General features: G+C 42.5%; 1 protein-coding gene across 2 annotated transcripts in view; it reads right to left on the reverse strand.

Moving 5' to 3' along the window:
* Positions 1 to 15,342, reverse strand: part of LOC124711767 (fatty acyl-CoA reductase 1-like) — a 149,919-nt gene extending 134,577 nt beyond the window's left edge. Inside the window, exon 1 of one of the 2 annotated variants that reach the window (XM_047241980.1) lies at positions 15,224 to 15,342. The gene's annotated coding sequence lies outside the window, so the exon portion shown is untranslated. Of the gene's footprint in view, positions 1 to 15,204 lie in introns of both variants that reach the window. The other variant, XM_047241981.1, reaches the window with a different exon arrangement.
* Positions 15,343 to 15,988: the final 646 nt, after the last annotated feature.

Consider the following 15,988-nt stretch of genomic DNA (forward strand, 5'->3'; position numbering starts at 1 on the left):
GCCTGGATGGTGAAATGCAAGGAGAGTAGCGGCGGACTCTTCTGCATCGTGTACGAAGCGCGGCCGCACACACACACACACACACACACACACACACACACACACACACACACGAAAAAAATAAAAGGCCTTTCCTACCATTGATTCCCCTCTGCATTCCTAATACCTTCAGAGCGAGGGGGACATTGTGGACAGGACTCTGCCCCCTCTGCCCTTCCATCCATGCCTCCCCACCGCACAAAAAAAGTGTAGTATGCGGTCAGCCTGACAGGTAAACCTTCTCTCCTTTGATAACTCATATATTTAAAAAAAATAGTTGACGAGGCATTGGTATAAGGAATGGATATGCAGTCTCCGATGCTCCAGTCGCGTTGGTGCTAATCTTTCTTTTATATATATATATATATATATATATATATATATATATATATATATATATATATTGCCAATTAAAGCATCAAACATTTACACCTTCACAGTGCCGTATCCTGTGCTACATTACCTTTATTTGAATATTAAGACGTAACGTGTACTTCTGACAGACCACTTTGTTTCGTCCATGACATAAAGCGAACAGAAAATAATAGTGGATACAGTTTCTATTCAACCGGTAGACTACATAAGATTGCACATTATGCGCAAGCAAAGAGAGCTCCACTGCAGTTAAAATCTCTGAGACAAACAGAAGCTAAACGATGTCAAAGTTAGCGTAAGGAGGGCTATGCGTGAAGCGTTCAGTGAATTAGAATGTAAAATTCTATGTACCGACTTGACAGAAAATCCTAGGAAGTTCTGGTCTTACGTTAAATCAGTAAGTGGCTCGGAACAGCATATCCAGACACTCTGGGATGATGATGGCATTGAAACAGAGGATGACATGCGTAAAGCTGAAATACTTAACACCTTCTTCCAAAGCTGCTTCACAGAGGAAGACCGCACTGCAGTTCCTTCTCTAAACCCACGCAAAAACGAAAAAATGGCTGACATTGAAATAAGTGTCCAAGGAATAGAAAAGCAACTGAAATCACTCAACAGAGGAAAGTCCATTGGACCTGACGGGATACCAATTCGATTCTACACAGAGTACGCGAAGGAACTTGCCCCCTTCTAAGAGCCGTATACTGCAAGTCTCTGGAGGAACGGAAGGTTCCAAATGATTGGAAAAGGGCACAGGTACTCCCAGTCTTCAAGAAGGGCCGTCGAGCAGATGCGCAAAACTATAGACCTATATCTCTGACACCGATCTGTTGAAGAATTTTAGAACATGTTTTTTGCTCGCGTATCATGTCATTTCTGGAAACCCAGAATCTACTCTGTAGGAATCAACATGGCTTCCGGAAACAGCGATCGTGTGGCATCCAACTCGCTTTATTTGTTCATGAGACCCAGAAAATATTAGATACAGTCCCCCAGGTAGATGCCATTTTCCTTGACTTCCGGACGGCGTTCGATACAGTTCCGCACTGTCGCCTGATAAACAAATATCAGACCAGCTGTGTGGCTGGATTGAAGAGTTTTTAGCAAACAGAACACAGCATGTTGTTTTTAATGGAGAGACGTCTACAGACGTTAAAGTAATCTCTGGCGTGCCACAGGAGAGTGTTATCGGACCATTGCTTTTCACGATATATATATAAATGACCTAGTAGATAGTGTCGGAAGTTCCATGCGGCTTTTCGCGGATGATGCTGTAGTATACAGAGAAATTGCAGCATTAGAAAATTGCAGCGAAATACGGGAAGATCTGCAGCGGATAGACACTTGGTGCAGGGAGTGGCAATTGACCATTAACATAGACAAATGTAATGTATTTCGAATACATAGAAAGAAGGATCCTTTATTGTATGATTATATGATAGCGGAACAAACACTGGTAGCATTTAGTTCTGTAAAATATCTGGGAGTATGCGTACGGAACTATTTGAAGTGGAATGATCATATAAAATTAATTGTTGGTAAGGCAGGTGCCAGGTTGAGATTCATTGGGAGAATCCTTAGAAAACGTAGTACATCAACGAAGGAGGTGGCTCACAAAACATTCGTTCGACCTATACATGAGTATTGCTCATCAGTGTGGGATCCGTACCAGGTCGGGTTGACAGAGGAGGTAGAGAAGATCCCCAAGAAGAGCGGCGCGTTTCGTCACAGGGTTATTTGGTAAGCGTGATAAGGTTACGGAGATGTTTAGCAAACTGAAGTGGCAGACTCTGGAAGAGAGGCGCTCTGCATCGCGGTGTAGCTTGCTGTCCAGGTTTCGAGAGGGTGCGTTTCTGGATGAGGTATCGAATATATTGCTTCCCCCTACTTATACCTCCCGAGGAGATGACGAATGTAAAATTAGAGAGTTTCGAGCGCGCACGGAGGCTTTCCGGCAGTCGTTCGTCACGCTAACCACACGCGACTGGAACAGGAAAGGAAGGTAATGATAGTGGCACGTAAAGTGCCCTCCGCCACACACCGTTGGGTGGCTTTCGAAGTATAAATGTAGATGTAGATGTATGCTAGGCACAACAATTCCATTCTGTATGTTTGACGTCGGCGCTTATATTTCCAGTACGTACAAGCACGAGCAACGTTCGCTTTAGAGATGATGTTCAAAGCGGCCACCCTGCGTTTACAAACATTATACTCTGCTGGACCCTATGCAACACACTAACATGCACGCGAGCTATTAGGCAGTGTACATCCATGGCTGGGGTACTATAAACGTTTTCCTTTAAGTGTCCCAGCAAATAAAAATCTAGTGATTGAAGATCCCAGGGAACATGGAGACCAGAGCATTGGACCACCGCAACCATCCATTTCCCTGGATACGCTTCATTTAAAGAGTTACGCACATTCCTTCCAAAGTGTGACAGGGCATTATCATACTGAAACCCCAGCTGTCACCAAACACCAATGGAACGTTTTATAATGCGTCAGATAAAGTATTGCACGGACACATATGACTCAGGGTCACAGTCAACTAGTCCAACAATACGTAAGAGCCAAAAAGCATCCTCCCGCGCTTCCAGCCCACAGGTTTATGCCAAAGCATGCCTGAAAACCCCCTTCATCGGTTGCATGTAGGTTGTGTTCCGACCAATAATGGCTCTCGTTGAGGCTGAAAATACCTTCACGAGTGAAGCTAAATTCTTCAGTCCATATCACGTTATTTATCAAATGTCTGATTATCTGCAGCCATTGATGTCCAATGGGGGTTCCAACAGAACAATGCAACATCCCACCCGTCCAGAATTGCTACAGAGTGGCTCCAGGAACACAGGAACACTCTTCGGAGTTTAAACATTTCCGCTGTCCACCAGACTCCCCAGACATGAACATTATTGAACATATCTGAGATACCTTGAACGTGCTGTATTTATGTATAGCTCTGCAGGATTCATGTTGTCAGTTCCCTCCAGCACTACTTCAACATTAGTCGAGTCCATGCCACGTCGTGTTGCGGCACTTCTGCGTGCTCGCGGGGACCCTACAATTTCTTTGGCTCTTGTATGTATATACATTAATAAAATTAGTTTTAAACATGATACGAATTGAATACAATTGCATTTCTTCCCCATTCGAAAGCTATACTGAAGCTGTTTGTCTCAAAATTCTTAGATTCCAGGGATATTTTAGCAATCGGCAAAATGGTGAGGAGTACTTGTGATGTATTTATACGTCGTTATCATAAACACGCCTACACAAACTAGACAAATCCCCGTTTCTTATAGAAGTATGGTAAGATAAGTGATGATTAAGATATTTGTATGGTGGATCGCTCATTGCGAAGGAACCTGCACAAGTAACATAATCTTCAAAGAATAAAGTTTTTACCTCAATACAACAAATAAATCATTAAGAACTCAAAGTGAATACTGCTTAAATTATAGATGAAACTATTAACAAAAACTCTTTTCTTCTTCTTCTTTTGCTAGTGGCTCTGGCCCACATTTTGCGTAGCGTCGGCATGATTAAGGTCGGATTTGGTATGGTTAATTTTAAGGGGTAACCGGATGCCCTTCCTGTCTCCATCCCATACCCTCCAGGACGGAATTAGTGTACCCCAGCTGTTTGGGTCCAGTGTAAATCATGAAATAGAGCGAACGTTTTTCAGATGTCTGCGAAGCGTGTAACTGAGGCGGGACATGGGGACCAGTCCGGTATTCACCTATTGTAATGTGGAAAACAGCCTAAAAACCACATCCAGGCTGGCCGGCACACCGGCTCTCGTCATTAATCCGGTGGACGGATTCGATCCGGGGACGGCACGCCTACCCGAGTCCAAGAAGCAGCGCGTCTTTTCATTGTAACAGAAACTATACTTTCCCAGCTTTGTAAAAAAATGCGCATTTCTTAAATTATCTACTTATGGATAAAAAATAGGCACATGTTGTTATTGCACAACACTCATATTTAAAGACATTGAAGCCGAATTCGTTAAATTTAATATTTTCAAACTACCATGCAAGTTTCGAACCTACACTTCTATAGCTGTGTAATATTATGTTTGAACTTTTCTGTTATATCAAAAGGTCATTCTAAATATCTCTATACACATCAGTTACTGTTCAGTACATGCAATGTCAAATTTATTATAGGAAATATTGTAAAAAGTTCGTGAATAGGTTAACCACCCACAAGGGAAACATTGCCGAATCCTCAGATTGGGGAAAAATGGCGGACGATTCGGCCTGTTACGTAGGAGCTCTAGCAGTGTCAGCCGCGTCAACCAGAACACCGTACGAGAGCACCGCAGCGAAGCTGTGTGCCTACTGGGGGCAGCGTCTGGCTCGCTTCGCGAAGTTGCGCCGGCCTGCGCTTACTGCACTTTGCCAGCAAGTGCTCAGTCGACCTGCAAAAAGAGCGACGGTTGGGACGGAGTGGGGGCTGCCCACTGTGCGATTTCTGGATGCCACCAACATACAGATACGAAAGTATATGCTTCTTCAAGACAGTACGAACATTGTTAACACCGCCGTCAACTTGGTAGACGAAGCGGACCAGAGGTGTACACGTTCCACTTTTAACCTGCCCTTGCTTGCCTGTTATCCGGAAAGGCAAGCCACAGCACTCTGTCCATAGAATATAGAATGGGCAACCTGTTTTACTCACTTCCGAACCAAGCCGTGCTCAAACCGAGCTGGCTAAAAGAGTCTCGCTTGCCTGCCCGTCTTCCCTCAGTGCTACACTACGTAACAGCTTTTTTTGTACGCTTTCATTGTAGCGTTATGATTAGGAATCGATGAAAAGTATCTTTCTAGCCGAGTATCAGAAAACAAGTCTCAATGAAATATGTATTCATTTTGGATTATTGTAGGCCAGTGGAATTAATGAAACCCAAAAATAACCACCATGTAGAGTAACTTAAGGGGCACTCATATATTCGGGTGAATGAAGTAACATATGGCCTTACGGAAGGCAGCATCAAAAGGGGGGGGGGGGGGGGGAGCTCCGACTTTCTGCACGTTTCAAGAAAAGAGGCTACGAGCAATGGGAACATCAGTGGCGAATATCGCAGGAGGGAAAAGTGCTTCTCGTTCGCTTCAGTCCAGCGCTCTGTCCTAACGAAACTGCGAGGACGAGTAACATTAATTATTCAAATAAGGTTGTGACAAGCATGTTTCCTTGCAACCGTCTGTAGCATCCGAGTCACAGACTCTCCCAAATGCAGCGAACACCCAGAAGGCGACATAGATCTTAACCACCTCGAGTTGGCATCTTTTAAGTATACTCCACACCAAAATAAACGGTGGTTCAAATGGCTCTGAGCACTATGGGACTCAACATCTGTGGTCATCAGTCCCCTCGAACTTAGAACTACTTAAACCTAACTAACCTAAGGACATCACACACATCCATGCCCGAGGCAGGATTCGAACCTGCGACCGTAGCGGTCACGCGGCTCCAGACAGACGCGCCTAGAACCGCACGGCCACACCAGTCGGCAAAATGCAAAATAAACGGTGGGAAAAACACGAAAAAATGCGGATTCCCTTGCCAACGAACATCAAATCACTAATGAGTAAAAACATCCTCGAAATTAACTGTCTAGTAGCTCGTTACCTATTGTAAACTGATGTAAATGAAATGCGACTAGTGTTTGTCTAGTTGTTGATAAAAAACAGCTTAGGTTTGAGATCAATAAGAAAAACCACTAAATAGTTGAATGAACGAATGAATACGTGCTTCAACTCACAGAACAGCTGAAGACTCATTTCACTTCAAACGAAAGAGTGAATTACTCGGTACGCAGAACAGCACCGGATCGTGTCGACCGTCTTCATTCGGTTGCTTCCAGAGACTGGTTTTACGTGAAAGAAACGACTGAATAGTAGATTCACCCGATACGTAAAACTACTACTGAACGAGTCGGCTGTTTTCCAACGTCCGACTGAGTCGATTGTATTTATTCGGCTGTTCCCATCAGTGCATACATATACATCTACCGATTTCAGCTCCATTCGAATTATTCCTTCGTAGTACGTCGTTTAGTTTTTATATTGGATTGTACATAAATGCCGGCCGAAGTGGCCGTGCGGTTAAAGGCGCTGCAGTCTGGAACTGCAAGACCGCTACGGTCGCAGGTTCGAATCCTGCCTCGGGCATGGATGTTTGTGATGTCCTTAGGTTAGTTAGGTTTAACTAGTTCTAAGTTCTAGGGGACTAATGACCTCAGCAGTTGAGTCCCATAGTGCTCAGAGCCATTTGAACCATTTGTACATAAATATCTGCTGTAAAGGGAGAAACGAAATCACATTGTTGTTCCTTACTAGTATATCGCTTCTCAAAAACTTGCATTATTATTATTATTTCTTTAAATTTCACCTGGTACGAGGGCTGCCCTGAAAGTAGTGCACCGCATTTCTTTTCTTCAAAAATTCTTTATTGAACATAATGAGAATTACAATCACGAAAGAACGGTGTATTATCTACACACCCTATTTTTTCACGTGGTCTCCACCCCGTTCTATGACCTTCCTCCAGCGCGAAACAAGGGCATGTATGCCCTGTCAGTACCAATACTTGTCCTGGATGTGGAAACAGTTCTTCACTGTGTGAATCACCTCCTCCTCGTCCTCAAAATTCTAAATGAATGTCATCCTCTGATGACCCAAACGAGTGGAAGGCCGAGAGACTAGGTCAGGGGTGTCAGGTGTGACGGCTGTGCATGGTCTCCCCGACCGATGCAAATCGTGGAGCTCCTTCTGATGACGTCACTCTCCGTGTGCAGCGACTAACTGTACTTCTGTCGACAGCAGATGATCCATAGACTTAGCACGAGCGTTTTGTTTCTCTTCAGCGAGAAATTCAGTGACAGAATATTTCTTGCAGCGTACATCACCTACAGACGCCATTTTGAAACTGTCCTGCAGCTACGCTATCTATCGGAAGTGACGTAAACTTGGCGCGCTCACTCAGGAGGCATCAAATATACATACGTAACGTTTCGCATTCGTAGCATTGGTTTCGACTGAAAAAAAAAAATGCAGTGCATTACTTTCTGGGCAACCCTCTTAACAAGAAGTATGGTGGATTTTTGTAACCTCTATCAGCCAGCAACTATCCGTTCTGCGGATTACCAATGTTACTACACGTTTTAATAGAAGCATAATATCGGAAAAGCTGGCACAGTGGTAGAAAAATGGATCATTATTTAGAAGGATGGCAGTTCAAATCCCAGTCTGGCCGCAAAGATTTAGGTTCTCTGTGGTTACCCTAAATTATTTAAGTCGAATACTGTGACGGTTTCATTGAAAGAATAACGCCGATCTCCTTACCCATACTTCTACATCTACATACAATACTCCGAAAGCCATCGGACAGTGCGTGGCAGAGTGTATCCTGTATCATTACAAGTCGTGTCCATTCCTGTTGCAGTCGCAAATAGAGCGAGGAAAAGCGGCACTGTATATGCCTCTGTATGAGCCCTAATTTCTCGTATCTTATCTTAAGCGGAACATATGTTGGCGGTGGTAGAATCATGTGGCAGTCAGCTTCAAATTCCGGTCCTCTAAATTTTCTCAATTGTGCTTCTCGAAAAGAAAGTCGCCTTCCGTCCAGGAATTCAAATTTGAGTTCGCGAAGCATCTCCGTAATACTTGAGTATTGTTCGAACCTACCGTTAATAAATATTGCAGCCCGCCTCTGCTCGACCTGGCACGAATCCCAAACTCTCGAGCAGTACTCAAGAACATGTCGCACCACCGTGCTACTTGCGGTCTCCTTTACAGGTGAACCACTCTTTCCTAAAATCTCCCAATAAATCGAAGTCGATCGTTCCCCTTCCCTACCACAGTTCTCCCATACTCATTCCATTTAATATCTTGTTGCAACGTTACGACCAGACATTTAAACAACTTGACTGTGTCAAGCTGGACCCTAGTGATACTGTATCCGAACATTTGAAGTTTCTTCTTCCTAATCATCCACATTAGCTTACATTTTGCCACATTTAGGGCTATCTGCCATTCATCACACCAACTGGAAATTTTGTCTAAATCGTATCTTCCTACAGATACTCAACTTCGACACCTTACCACAAACCACAGCATCACCAGCAATCAACCGCAGATTGCTGGCCACTCTGTCCTCCAAATCATTTATGTATAGAGAGAACAACTGCGATCCTATCACATTTCCCTGGGGCACTCCTGACTGTACCCCCGTCTCTGGTGAACTCTCGCAGTCGAGGACAACATACTGCGTTCTGTAAGTTAAGAAGTCTTCCAGCCACTCACATATCTGTCAACTTATTCCATATGTTCGTACCTTCGTTAACAGTCTGCTATGGGGCACCGACTCAAATGCTTTCCGGAAACCTAGAAATATGGAATCTGCTGTTGTCCTCCGTTCATATTGCGTAATATAGCATGTGATAAAAGGGCAAGTTGAGTTTCATATGAGCTATGCTTTCTAAAACCATGATGATTCGTGTATATAAGCGTGTTCGACTCAAGACAGACATACATTGGAACTGAGAGTATGTTCGAGGATTCTCTAGCAAACCGAAGTTAGGGATATTGGTCTGTAATTTTGCAGTCCGTTTTTTTTGCACTTCTTATATACTATAGTCACCTGCGCTTTTTTCCAGTCACTTGGGACTTCTGTCCTGAATGTGACATTTAAAACTTCTGCTTTCGTTTTGCTATCTTCAACTGTCACACCAGACTGGTCGACAAGGGACCCGCTTAGCGATTTTACATAGGACACTTCTCCAAATCCTACCTTGATCTCTGCCTGTAATAATATCCCCGTCGACGAATATTAAGCGTCAGTCTTCATTTAGAATTATATTATAAGGGACGGACAACTTCTTTCCGTTTTGGAAGTTGCTGCAGCAAACGATGTACGCAGCGTTACTCTGATGCAAGCATATAAGCACCTGCATGTATGGAAGGAGTTATTATTGCATCCATGTCTTCCGATGTGCGTGCGCTAAATACGGAAACGTGACCTATGGCGACGTTGTTACAAAGTACGTCCAAATGGGACCAACTTGCTGTTATTCTTTCCTTGCCTGCCGGAGGACAAACACTGGGAGAAAGTGAAGACTGTTTACGGGGCAGCATGTCTGCCAAATCACCGTTGTGGAATGGTGCGCCAAGGTTGCTGATTCATGACAGAGCACCACACCATATCGCAAATATTGTAACACAATGTTACGCCAACTCTAATGTGGGGCGCTCGATCAACCTCCCAACAGTTCTCATCACTCCCGATGCGATTATTATGCGTTCGACTTGGAGGGTCCACGATTTCTGTCGGACAAGGATGTGCAGCAGGCAGTTAAGGACTTCTTCACGGTGTTTGACCAAACGGGTATCTTCAACTTGGTGCGCCGGTGGGATGATTGCCTCAATGCTCACCAAGATTTTGTCTGATCAAAATACCGATTCTGGACTGTACGACCTTCGAACGGAAACTTTTTAATAGCTCTTTATAAATATGCCCCTGATGAAACTACATAATAACAAAAAAGAAAAAAAAATCTCAGTAGCCAATGTGCCTCACACAATAGGCATGGTAGGTGCTTCCTTAAGGTTAATTTTCATTTTTCCATTTTTTTTTTAAATGAAACTTTCAACTAGTAACCCTGTGCGAACAAACAGGAACACGCTATCTCGTCAAACTAAAGCCAAATAATAATAATAATAATAAAATGTAATAAATGAGTTAAGTACAAGCATTCTGGAAGCTTGTAGAAGAAGAAATATCAAAAATTCCAAACTCAAATGTTGTTATACTAATGGGGGATTTTAATGCGCAAATGGGGAGGGAAAAATCGTTTCGAAAACTAGTACGGTACTATCCAGCCCATAAAATAAGAAAGAAGAATGGCACAAGACTAATCAGTCTTTGTAGAATATTTCAGTTGAAGGTAGTGTCAGCCTTCTTCAAAAAATTACCAAGAAAAGCAAAAACATGGATCTCTCCGAATCCATTGCTAAGGTAGTTCCAGTTAGATCACGTGGCTATATCTAAATGCAATTTTAAATAAATCATGAATCTAAAAGTAGCAAGATACAGGTAATTTGATTCTCATCATTACCTGACTATTTTTAGTCAGAGAAGTTTCAGTTTAATTTTAAACTTCTCCACAAAAAAAACCCAAAAGCGAAAGCAAAAATTAATTAAATGTAATACAGGCAGGCTCAACATCACCAAAGAAGTAATAAAAAGTTTTCAGGAAGAAATTAAAGTAACTAAATCAGGGAAATGGGAAGAAATATCGAACGAAATCAACAGGGCAGCGAAAAAGTGTTTGGAACAACAAAAATGAAGAAGAAGATCTGGTGGAATGTAATCTGTGAAGAAGCAGTTACAGAAAGAACAAAACAGTCGAAGAAATTGAAATGTTCTGGGAAGCCTGAACACCTTGATGAATTTAGAATGCAAAGGAAAAAACAGCAAGAATAATAAAGACTGTTACAAGATCTTTTGAGAAACCACAGCTTCTTGACATAAAAACAACTTTGTAAAAAATAACTCCCAGAATTTCCAACAGATGTTTAAAAGTCATCTAAAGGGCAACGAAGCTCCAAGTACTTGCTTGACAGATGAAAATGGTAAACAACAGCCAGAACTGCGAAGTACTAAGAAAGTACTATGAAAAATTATTGAACTGTGAAGAAGCAAACTGTAGGATAGAATTTCCAGATCTCCATGAAAATACAGAAGCAAATCCACCACCTTCAGCTGAAGAAATCAAAAAATGAGTAAGTACCTGAAGAACAACAAAGCCAGTGGAGAAGAGGCTATTATAGCTGAACGTATTAAATGGTCTCAACTAAAGATCATAACTAACCTTCATCTCACGTTTGAAGAAATATGGTTCAAATGGCTCTGAGCACTATGGGACTTAACATCTGAGGTCATCAGTCCCCTAGAACTTAGAACTAATTAAACCTAACTAACCTAAGGACATCACACACATCCATACCCGAGGCAGGATTCGAACTTGCGACCTTAGCGGTCGTGCGGTTCCAGACTGAAGCGCCTAGAACCGCTCGGCCACTGTGGACTGCCGAAGAAATATGGTAAACTAAAAAGACACCAGAAGACTCGAAAGTGTCTCTCATCCATTCCTTGCATAAGAACGGTGATAAGCAAAATGTAAATAACTACAGAGGTATATATTTATTGGCAGTGGGTTATAAAATATTTGCAACAATACTACTAAACAAGGTAGAAGCAACACTTGATAGCCATTTGGGAGAATATCAGAGTGGATTTAGAAAGAGCAGATCTTGCTCAGAACAGATTTTCAACCTAAAGTCCATAATTCGTCACAGGTTTACAAAGATATGCTTGTAACATTTATAGATTTTGAAAAGGCATTTGACTTGGTTCATAGGGAAAGACTAGATAAAGCGATCAAAGAATTTGGCATCAAATCTAAATTAGCGAACTTTATTCGTGAAACGCTCACAGACACCAAATCAAAAGTAAAGTTTCGGGGTGAAATTTCGAAGGCATTCAACATAAAAACAAGTGTAAGGCAAGGTGATGGCCTGTCTTCATTCCTCTTTAACTGCATAATAGGGGAAAATAGTAAGAGAATGGAAACAAAAACTAATAGAACAGAAGCTATCACCAATCAGACTGGGAACTAAAAACAAATGGATTGAACTTCACTGTTTAGCATTTGCGGATGACTTTGCCATTCTTTCTGAAAACCTAACAAATGCTGGAATATAAATCAATCTCTTCGAAGAAATAGGCAACAAAGCAGGTTTAAGAATATCTGTAGAAAAAACAAAACTTTTGACAAATATGAAAAAATGTTTCGGAATACCTAGAAACAGATATTGGCCAGGTAAAGAACGCAAATAAATTTAAATATTTGGGAGAAATTATTCAAGAAAAAGGCTTAGAAAAATTCGCTGTAAAAGAAAGAGTACATAAAATGGAGAGAGGTTATGGAATAACTAGGAATGTCTACAACAAAAGATGACTGTCTAAAAATTTGAAGATACAGCACTACAACATGGTAGTAAAACCAGAATGTCTTTATGCAAGTGAATGTTTAGTTCAGAGCTACAAATTACACAAACTAGAAGTGCTAAAAAGAAAAATCATTCGAAAAATACGTGGGCCACCAAAAATACAGAGGTATAGAAATTAAGAAGCAATGAAGAAGTTTATCGCAACATAGAAAACATAAATGAGACACTACGAAAGAGGCGACTGGTATTTTTTGGACACTTATACAGAATGAACAGCAACAGGTTAACCAAAAAGATTTTTAAATATCTTTGGGACAAGAAGTCAACAATAGCCTGGATTTAAGAAGTTAGGGTAGATCTGGAAAGAAACAAATGCAACAGAAAGAGGGAAGGTCTTGTAAATGGAAGGATTCCAAGGCAGGAGGGAGAAGAAGACAGGGTCAAAATCGTCCAAGGAGAGAAAAAAGGATACATTGTGAAAAGATGAATCCTGGAGGAAAAGAAAGATCAACAAAGAAGGAAGCATTAAAATTGGTGCGTGGTCCTTAGATGACCCAAACGAAGAAAGACGAAGGAAGAAAATGAAATAAATATCTCTCAGTGATAAAGGGCATATCAGTAACTTTGTGTTCTGCACTTCAAATATGAATTATCCTAGGATGTTATCTAATATTTAACATTTTAGTTGCAATGAGGTTGAGAGGTGGCATGAGCCCCCTCTCATATTTCTATCTTACGATTCTCCTCTCTAATTGCATGCAGTGGAAAGTTGCTATTCCTTCACACGCGGACTTCTCACGCAGCGTCTCTCGTCACCCGGGTGGTCCGGTGACAGGCGGGCTCGCTGATTTTGAAAGGGTGTGAGGGAGTCGAGTGAATGCTTTCCAGACGCCGACATTGTCAAAAGACACGCCCGGAGGGGCCTGAAGTAGCGGCTGGGCTAGAGGTTCCGTTACTTCGCAGAAACTTAGTGAAAACACTTTCTGGTGGGCTACCAACGAGACGTGGGAATGACTTGTGTACCCAGGCAGTTGTGGCGGGAAAATTCCCGCGCTTTCTGCAAAATAGTAACTGTGATTGGCTTGTTCAGGGCATAGCTCCGTGACGTAGCAAAATCAGAAATTGGCGCCAAGAATCACCATTGGTGGAATGGTAGTGCTCCGGCAATGGAGTGGAAATTTCCGCCGGTTTTCGAGTTGCTGATTGGAACGTTTAACCACGGCCACTGTCGTGGGGGCGGGAATGTTCGGTGTTCAGCATGTACGGGTACTCTAGAGTAGTCGGCTCTCGCCTGTCGGTCGAGGACGTCGAAGCAACCAGCCATCGCCTCCGGTACGCCAGATCGTGTTCTGGCAGTTAAGAAGACAGTTTGGCAATGTATGTCCGCAGCACCGGCAGATAGGTATTTTCCTAGGTGGTAATCAGAGCTCAGCAGAGCGCGCCTGTTCATCTTTTTCTAACTTTGTTCTGTCTTGAGTAGCAGCAATTAATGTTGGGTTAGCTGTGTGTCCCTCTTAAGATTTGAGTGGCAAGGAATTTGCTCCACATACCACTTCGTCTTAAACCTCACAATCTAGTTTAGGGACAATTTCACCTTCACAGTGTTTGTTTGAGTATCCAATTTGAGCCAATTTGATGTATTATAAATGTTTCATGTGGTTTTGTTTATTATTTTGTGTTTAGTCTTAATAAATCATATTGTTATTTTGGACAGAACTTTCATTCTGTTAATCAGTAGAGCAACCCTATCATTCCTCATTATGTTAATGAAACCTTCGTTTATTTAACTTGTTTATCAAATTAAATTATTGTAGGTGCCTAACTCTCTTCTACTCCACTGGCAGGGTTGATTAGAGTCAGTTTGCGTAATTTTTTTAATCCTTGTGCAACAGCAAAAGTCGGAGTTAGAATAGGGGGGGCTTAGAGCATCATTTACATATGTAGATTCTAGAAGAATTTAGTGTTAAATACACTGCTAGCCCCGGCACCTCGCAAGGTACACAGCCAAACGAAACTGCCGTGCTGGCTGCCAGTAGTTGGATTAAAATACTCTTTCATTTTGCTTTCACCAACTCAACGGTTTTCAGCTGCATAGCCCTTTTCAACCTGTTGTACAAGAGAACCCCTGAAATGTACATAGTAGGGAAGGCAGTAGAAGAATCGTCAAGCAAGGATAAAAAAACTATGTAGAGGTATGCCAGTCTTCACAATTACAGACGCAACAACAAGTGTTTTCTAAACAGTTGCAATGGAGCTTAACACGTAGAAGATTAATAATAAAATTCAGTTTTTAGTATTTCGGAAAACGTTACTGTAATTCTTAAAAGAAAAGAACAGTACATGAAAGCTGTGAAGGTGTAATTTTCATCTTCATTTACCTTCACAATCAAAAGAACAGGCAAATTATTGGAACATAAGCAAACATCAAACACATCAGGATTACTTCTAGTGCCGGCCGGTGTGGCCGTGCGGTTCTAAGCGCGTCAGTTTGGAACCGCGTGACCGCTACGGTCGCAGGTTCGAATCCTGCCTCGGGCATGGATGTGTGTAATGTCCTTAGGTTAGTTAGGTTTAAGTAGTTCTAAGTTCTAGGGGACTGATGACCTCAGTAGTTAAGTCCCATAGTGCTCAGAGCCAGCCATTACTTCTAGTAAAGCTATGAGTACCTTGAGCCAACGGGAATGTTTGCTTAACTTCTCGTAAAAATAGAGTACGTTGAGCCAACGTCAATGATTGCTTTAGTTTTTTACAGATAATTTATCTAAGAGCTTACCGAGGTACGTTGCTCTTACTAGAAGGGTTGTTCTCGACCTGTGTCCTACTAACGGAGCTGCCTGCAGACGAGAGTGCGCGAGCTGTTTCTGCGCCGTGGGTCGGTCTGTAGGACTGACCAAACTGACTCGTCCGTCGCCACCCCCACCGGCGGCCGTTCACGTCCGGAACTAACAGCTGCGGCCGGACGTAAATCACACGGAGCATATCATTAGCATTAAGTGGCGGGGCGCACGCGCAACGCGGTGACAGTCAGGCCCTGACGCGTGGACTGGTCTGGCTAGGCCGTGCCATTGTAAACGTTGCGGACGAGGTCAGTAGATTGGCGGCAGAAAGTTAACTCGAGCAAGCCTGGCATCGACCCTTCCCCGTTATTCCAGTCAAGGAACGAACATTAGGGGAAAAAGTTCGCGTTGACGCAAATTTTTGTAAAGTAGTGGGGGAGACTGTAATTAACAGTCTATTAACATCATTATCAATGGGTTATGAGCTTGGCGGTGGTTGGTCGAGGTGGGAGAGGGCAAGGAGCTTTAAAGGCGACTTTTTCATGTTTTTCTTGAAAACAGCTGCTTCTATCGAAAACGTTTACCGTAACAAAATTATACTGCAATGCAACATAATTAAATGATCACTTTTTCTAAATCCCATAACTGTCGGCAATTCCCACACATAATTTTGCATTTGACTGAAATTTGCCTACAACCATCCTGTGTAAAGATGCAAAAACGTAAGTCCATGCTACGTCACCCTCGGGCTCGGCGACAAACAGGAAGGTGTCGTTACAG

The sequence above is a fragment of the Schistocerca piceifrons genome, chromosome 8 (genome assembly GCF_021461385.2).
Source record: "Schistocerca piceifrons isolate TAMUIC-IGC-003096 chromosome 8, iqSchPice1.1, whole genome shotgun sequence".
NCBI classification, from domain to species: domain Eukaryota; kingdom Metazoa; phylum Arthropoda; class Insecta; order Orthoptera; family Acrididae; genus Schistocerca; species Schistocerca piceifrons.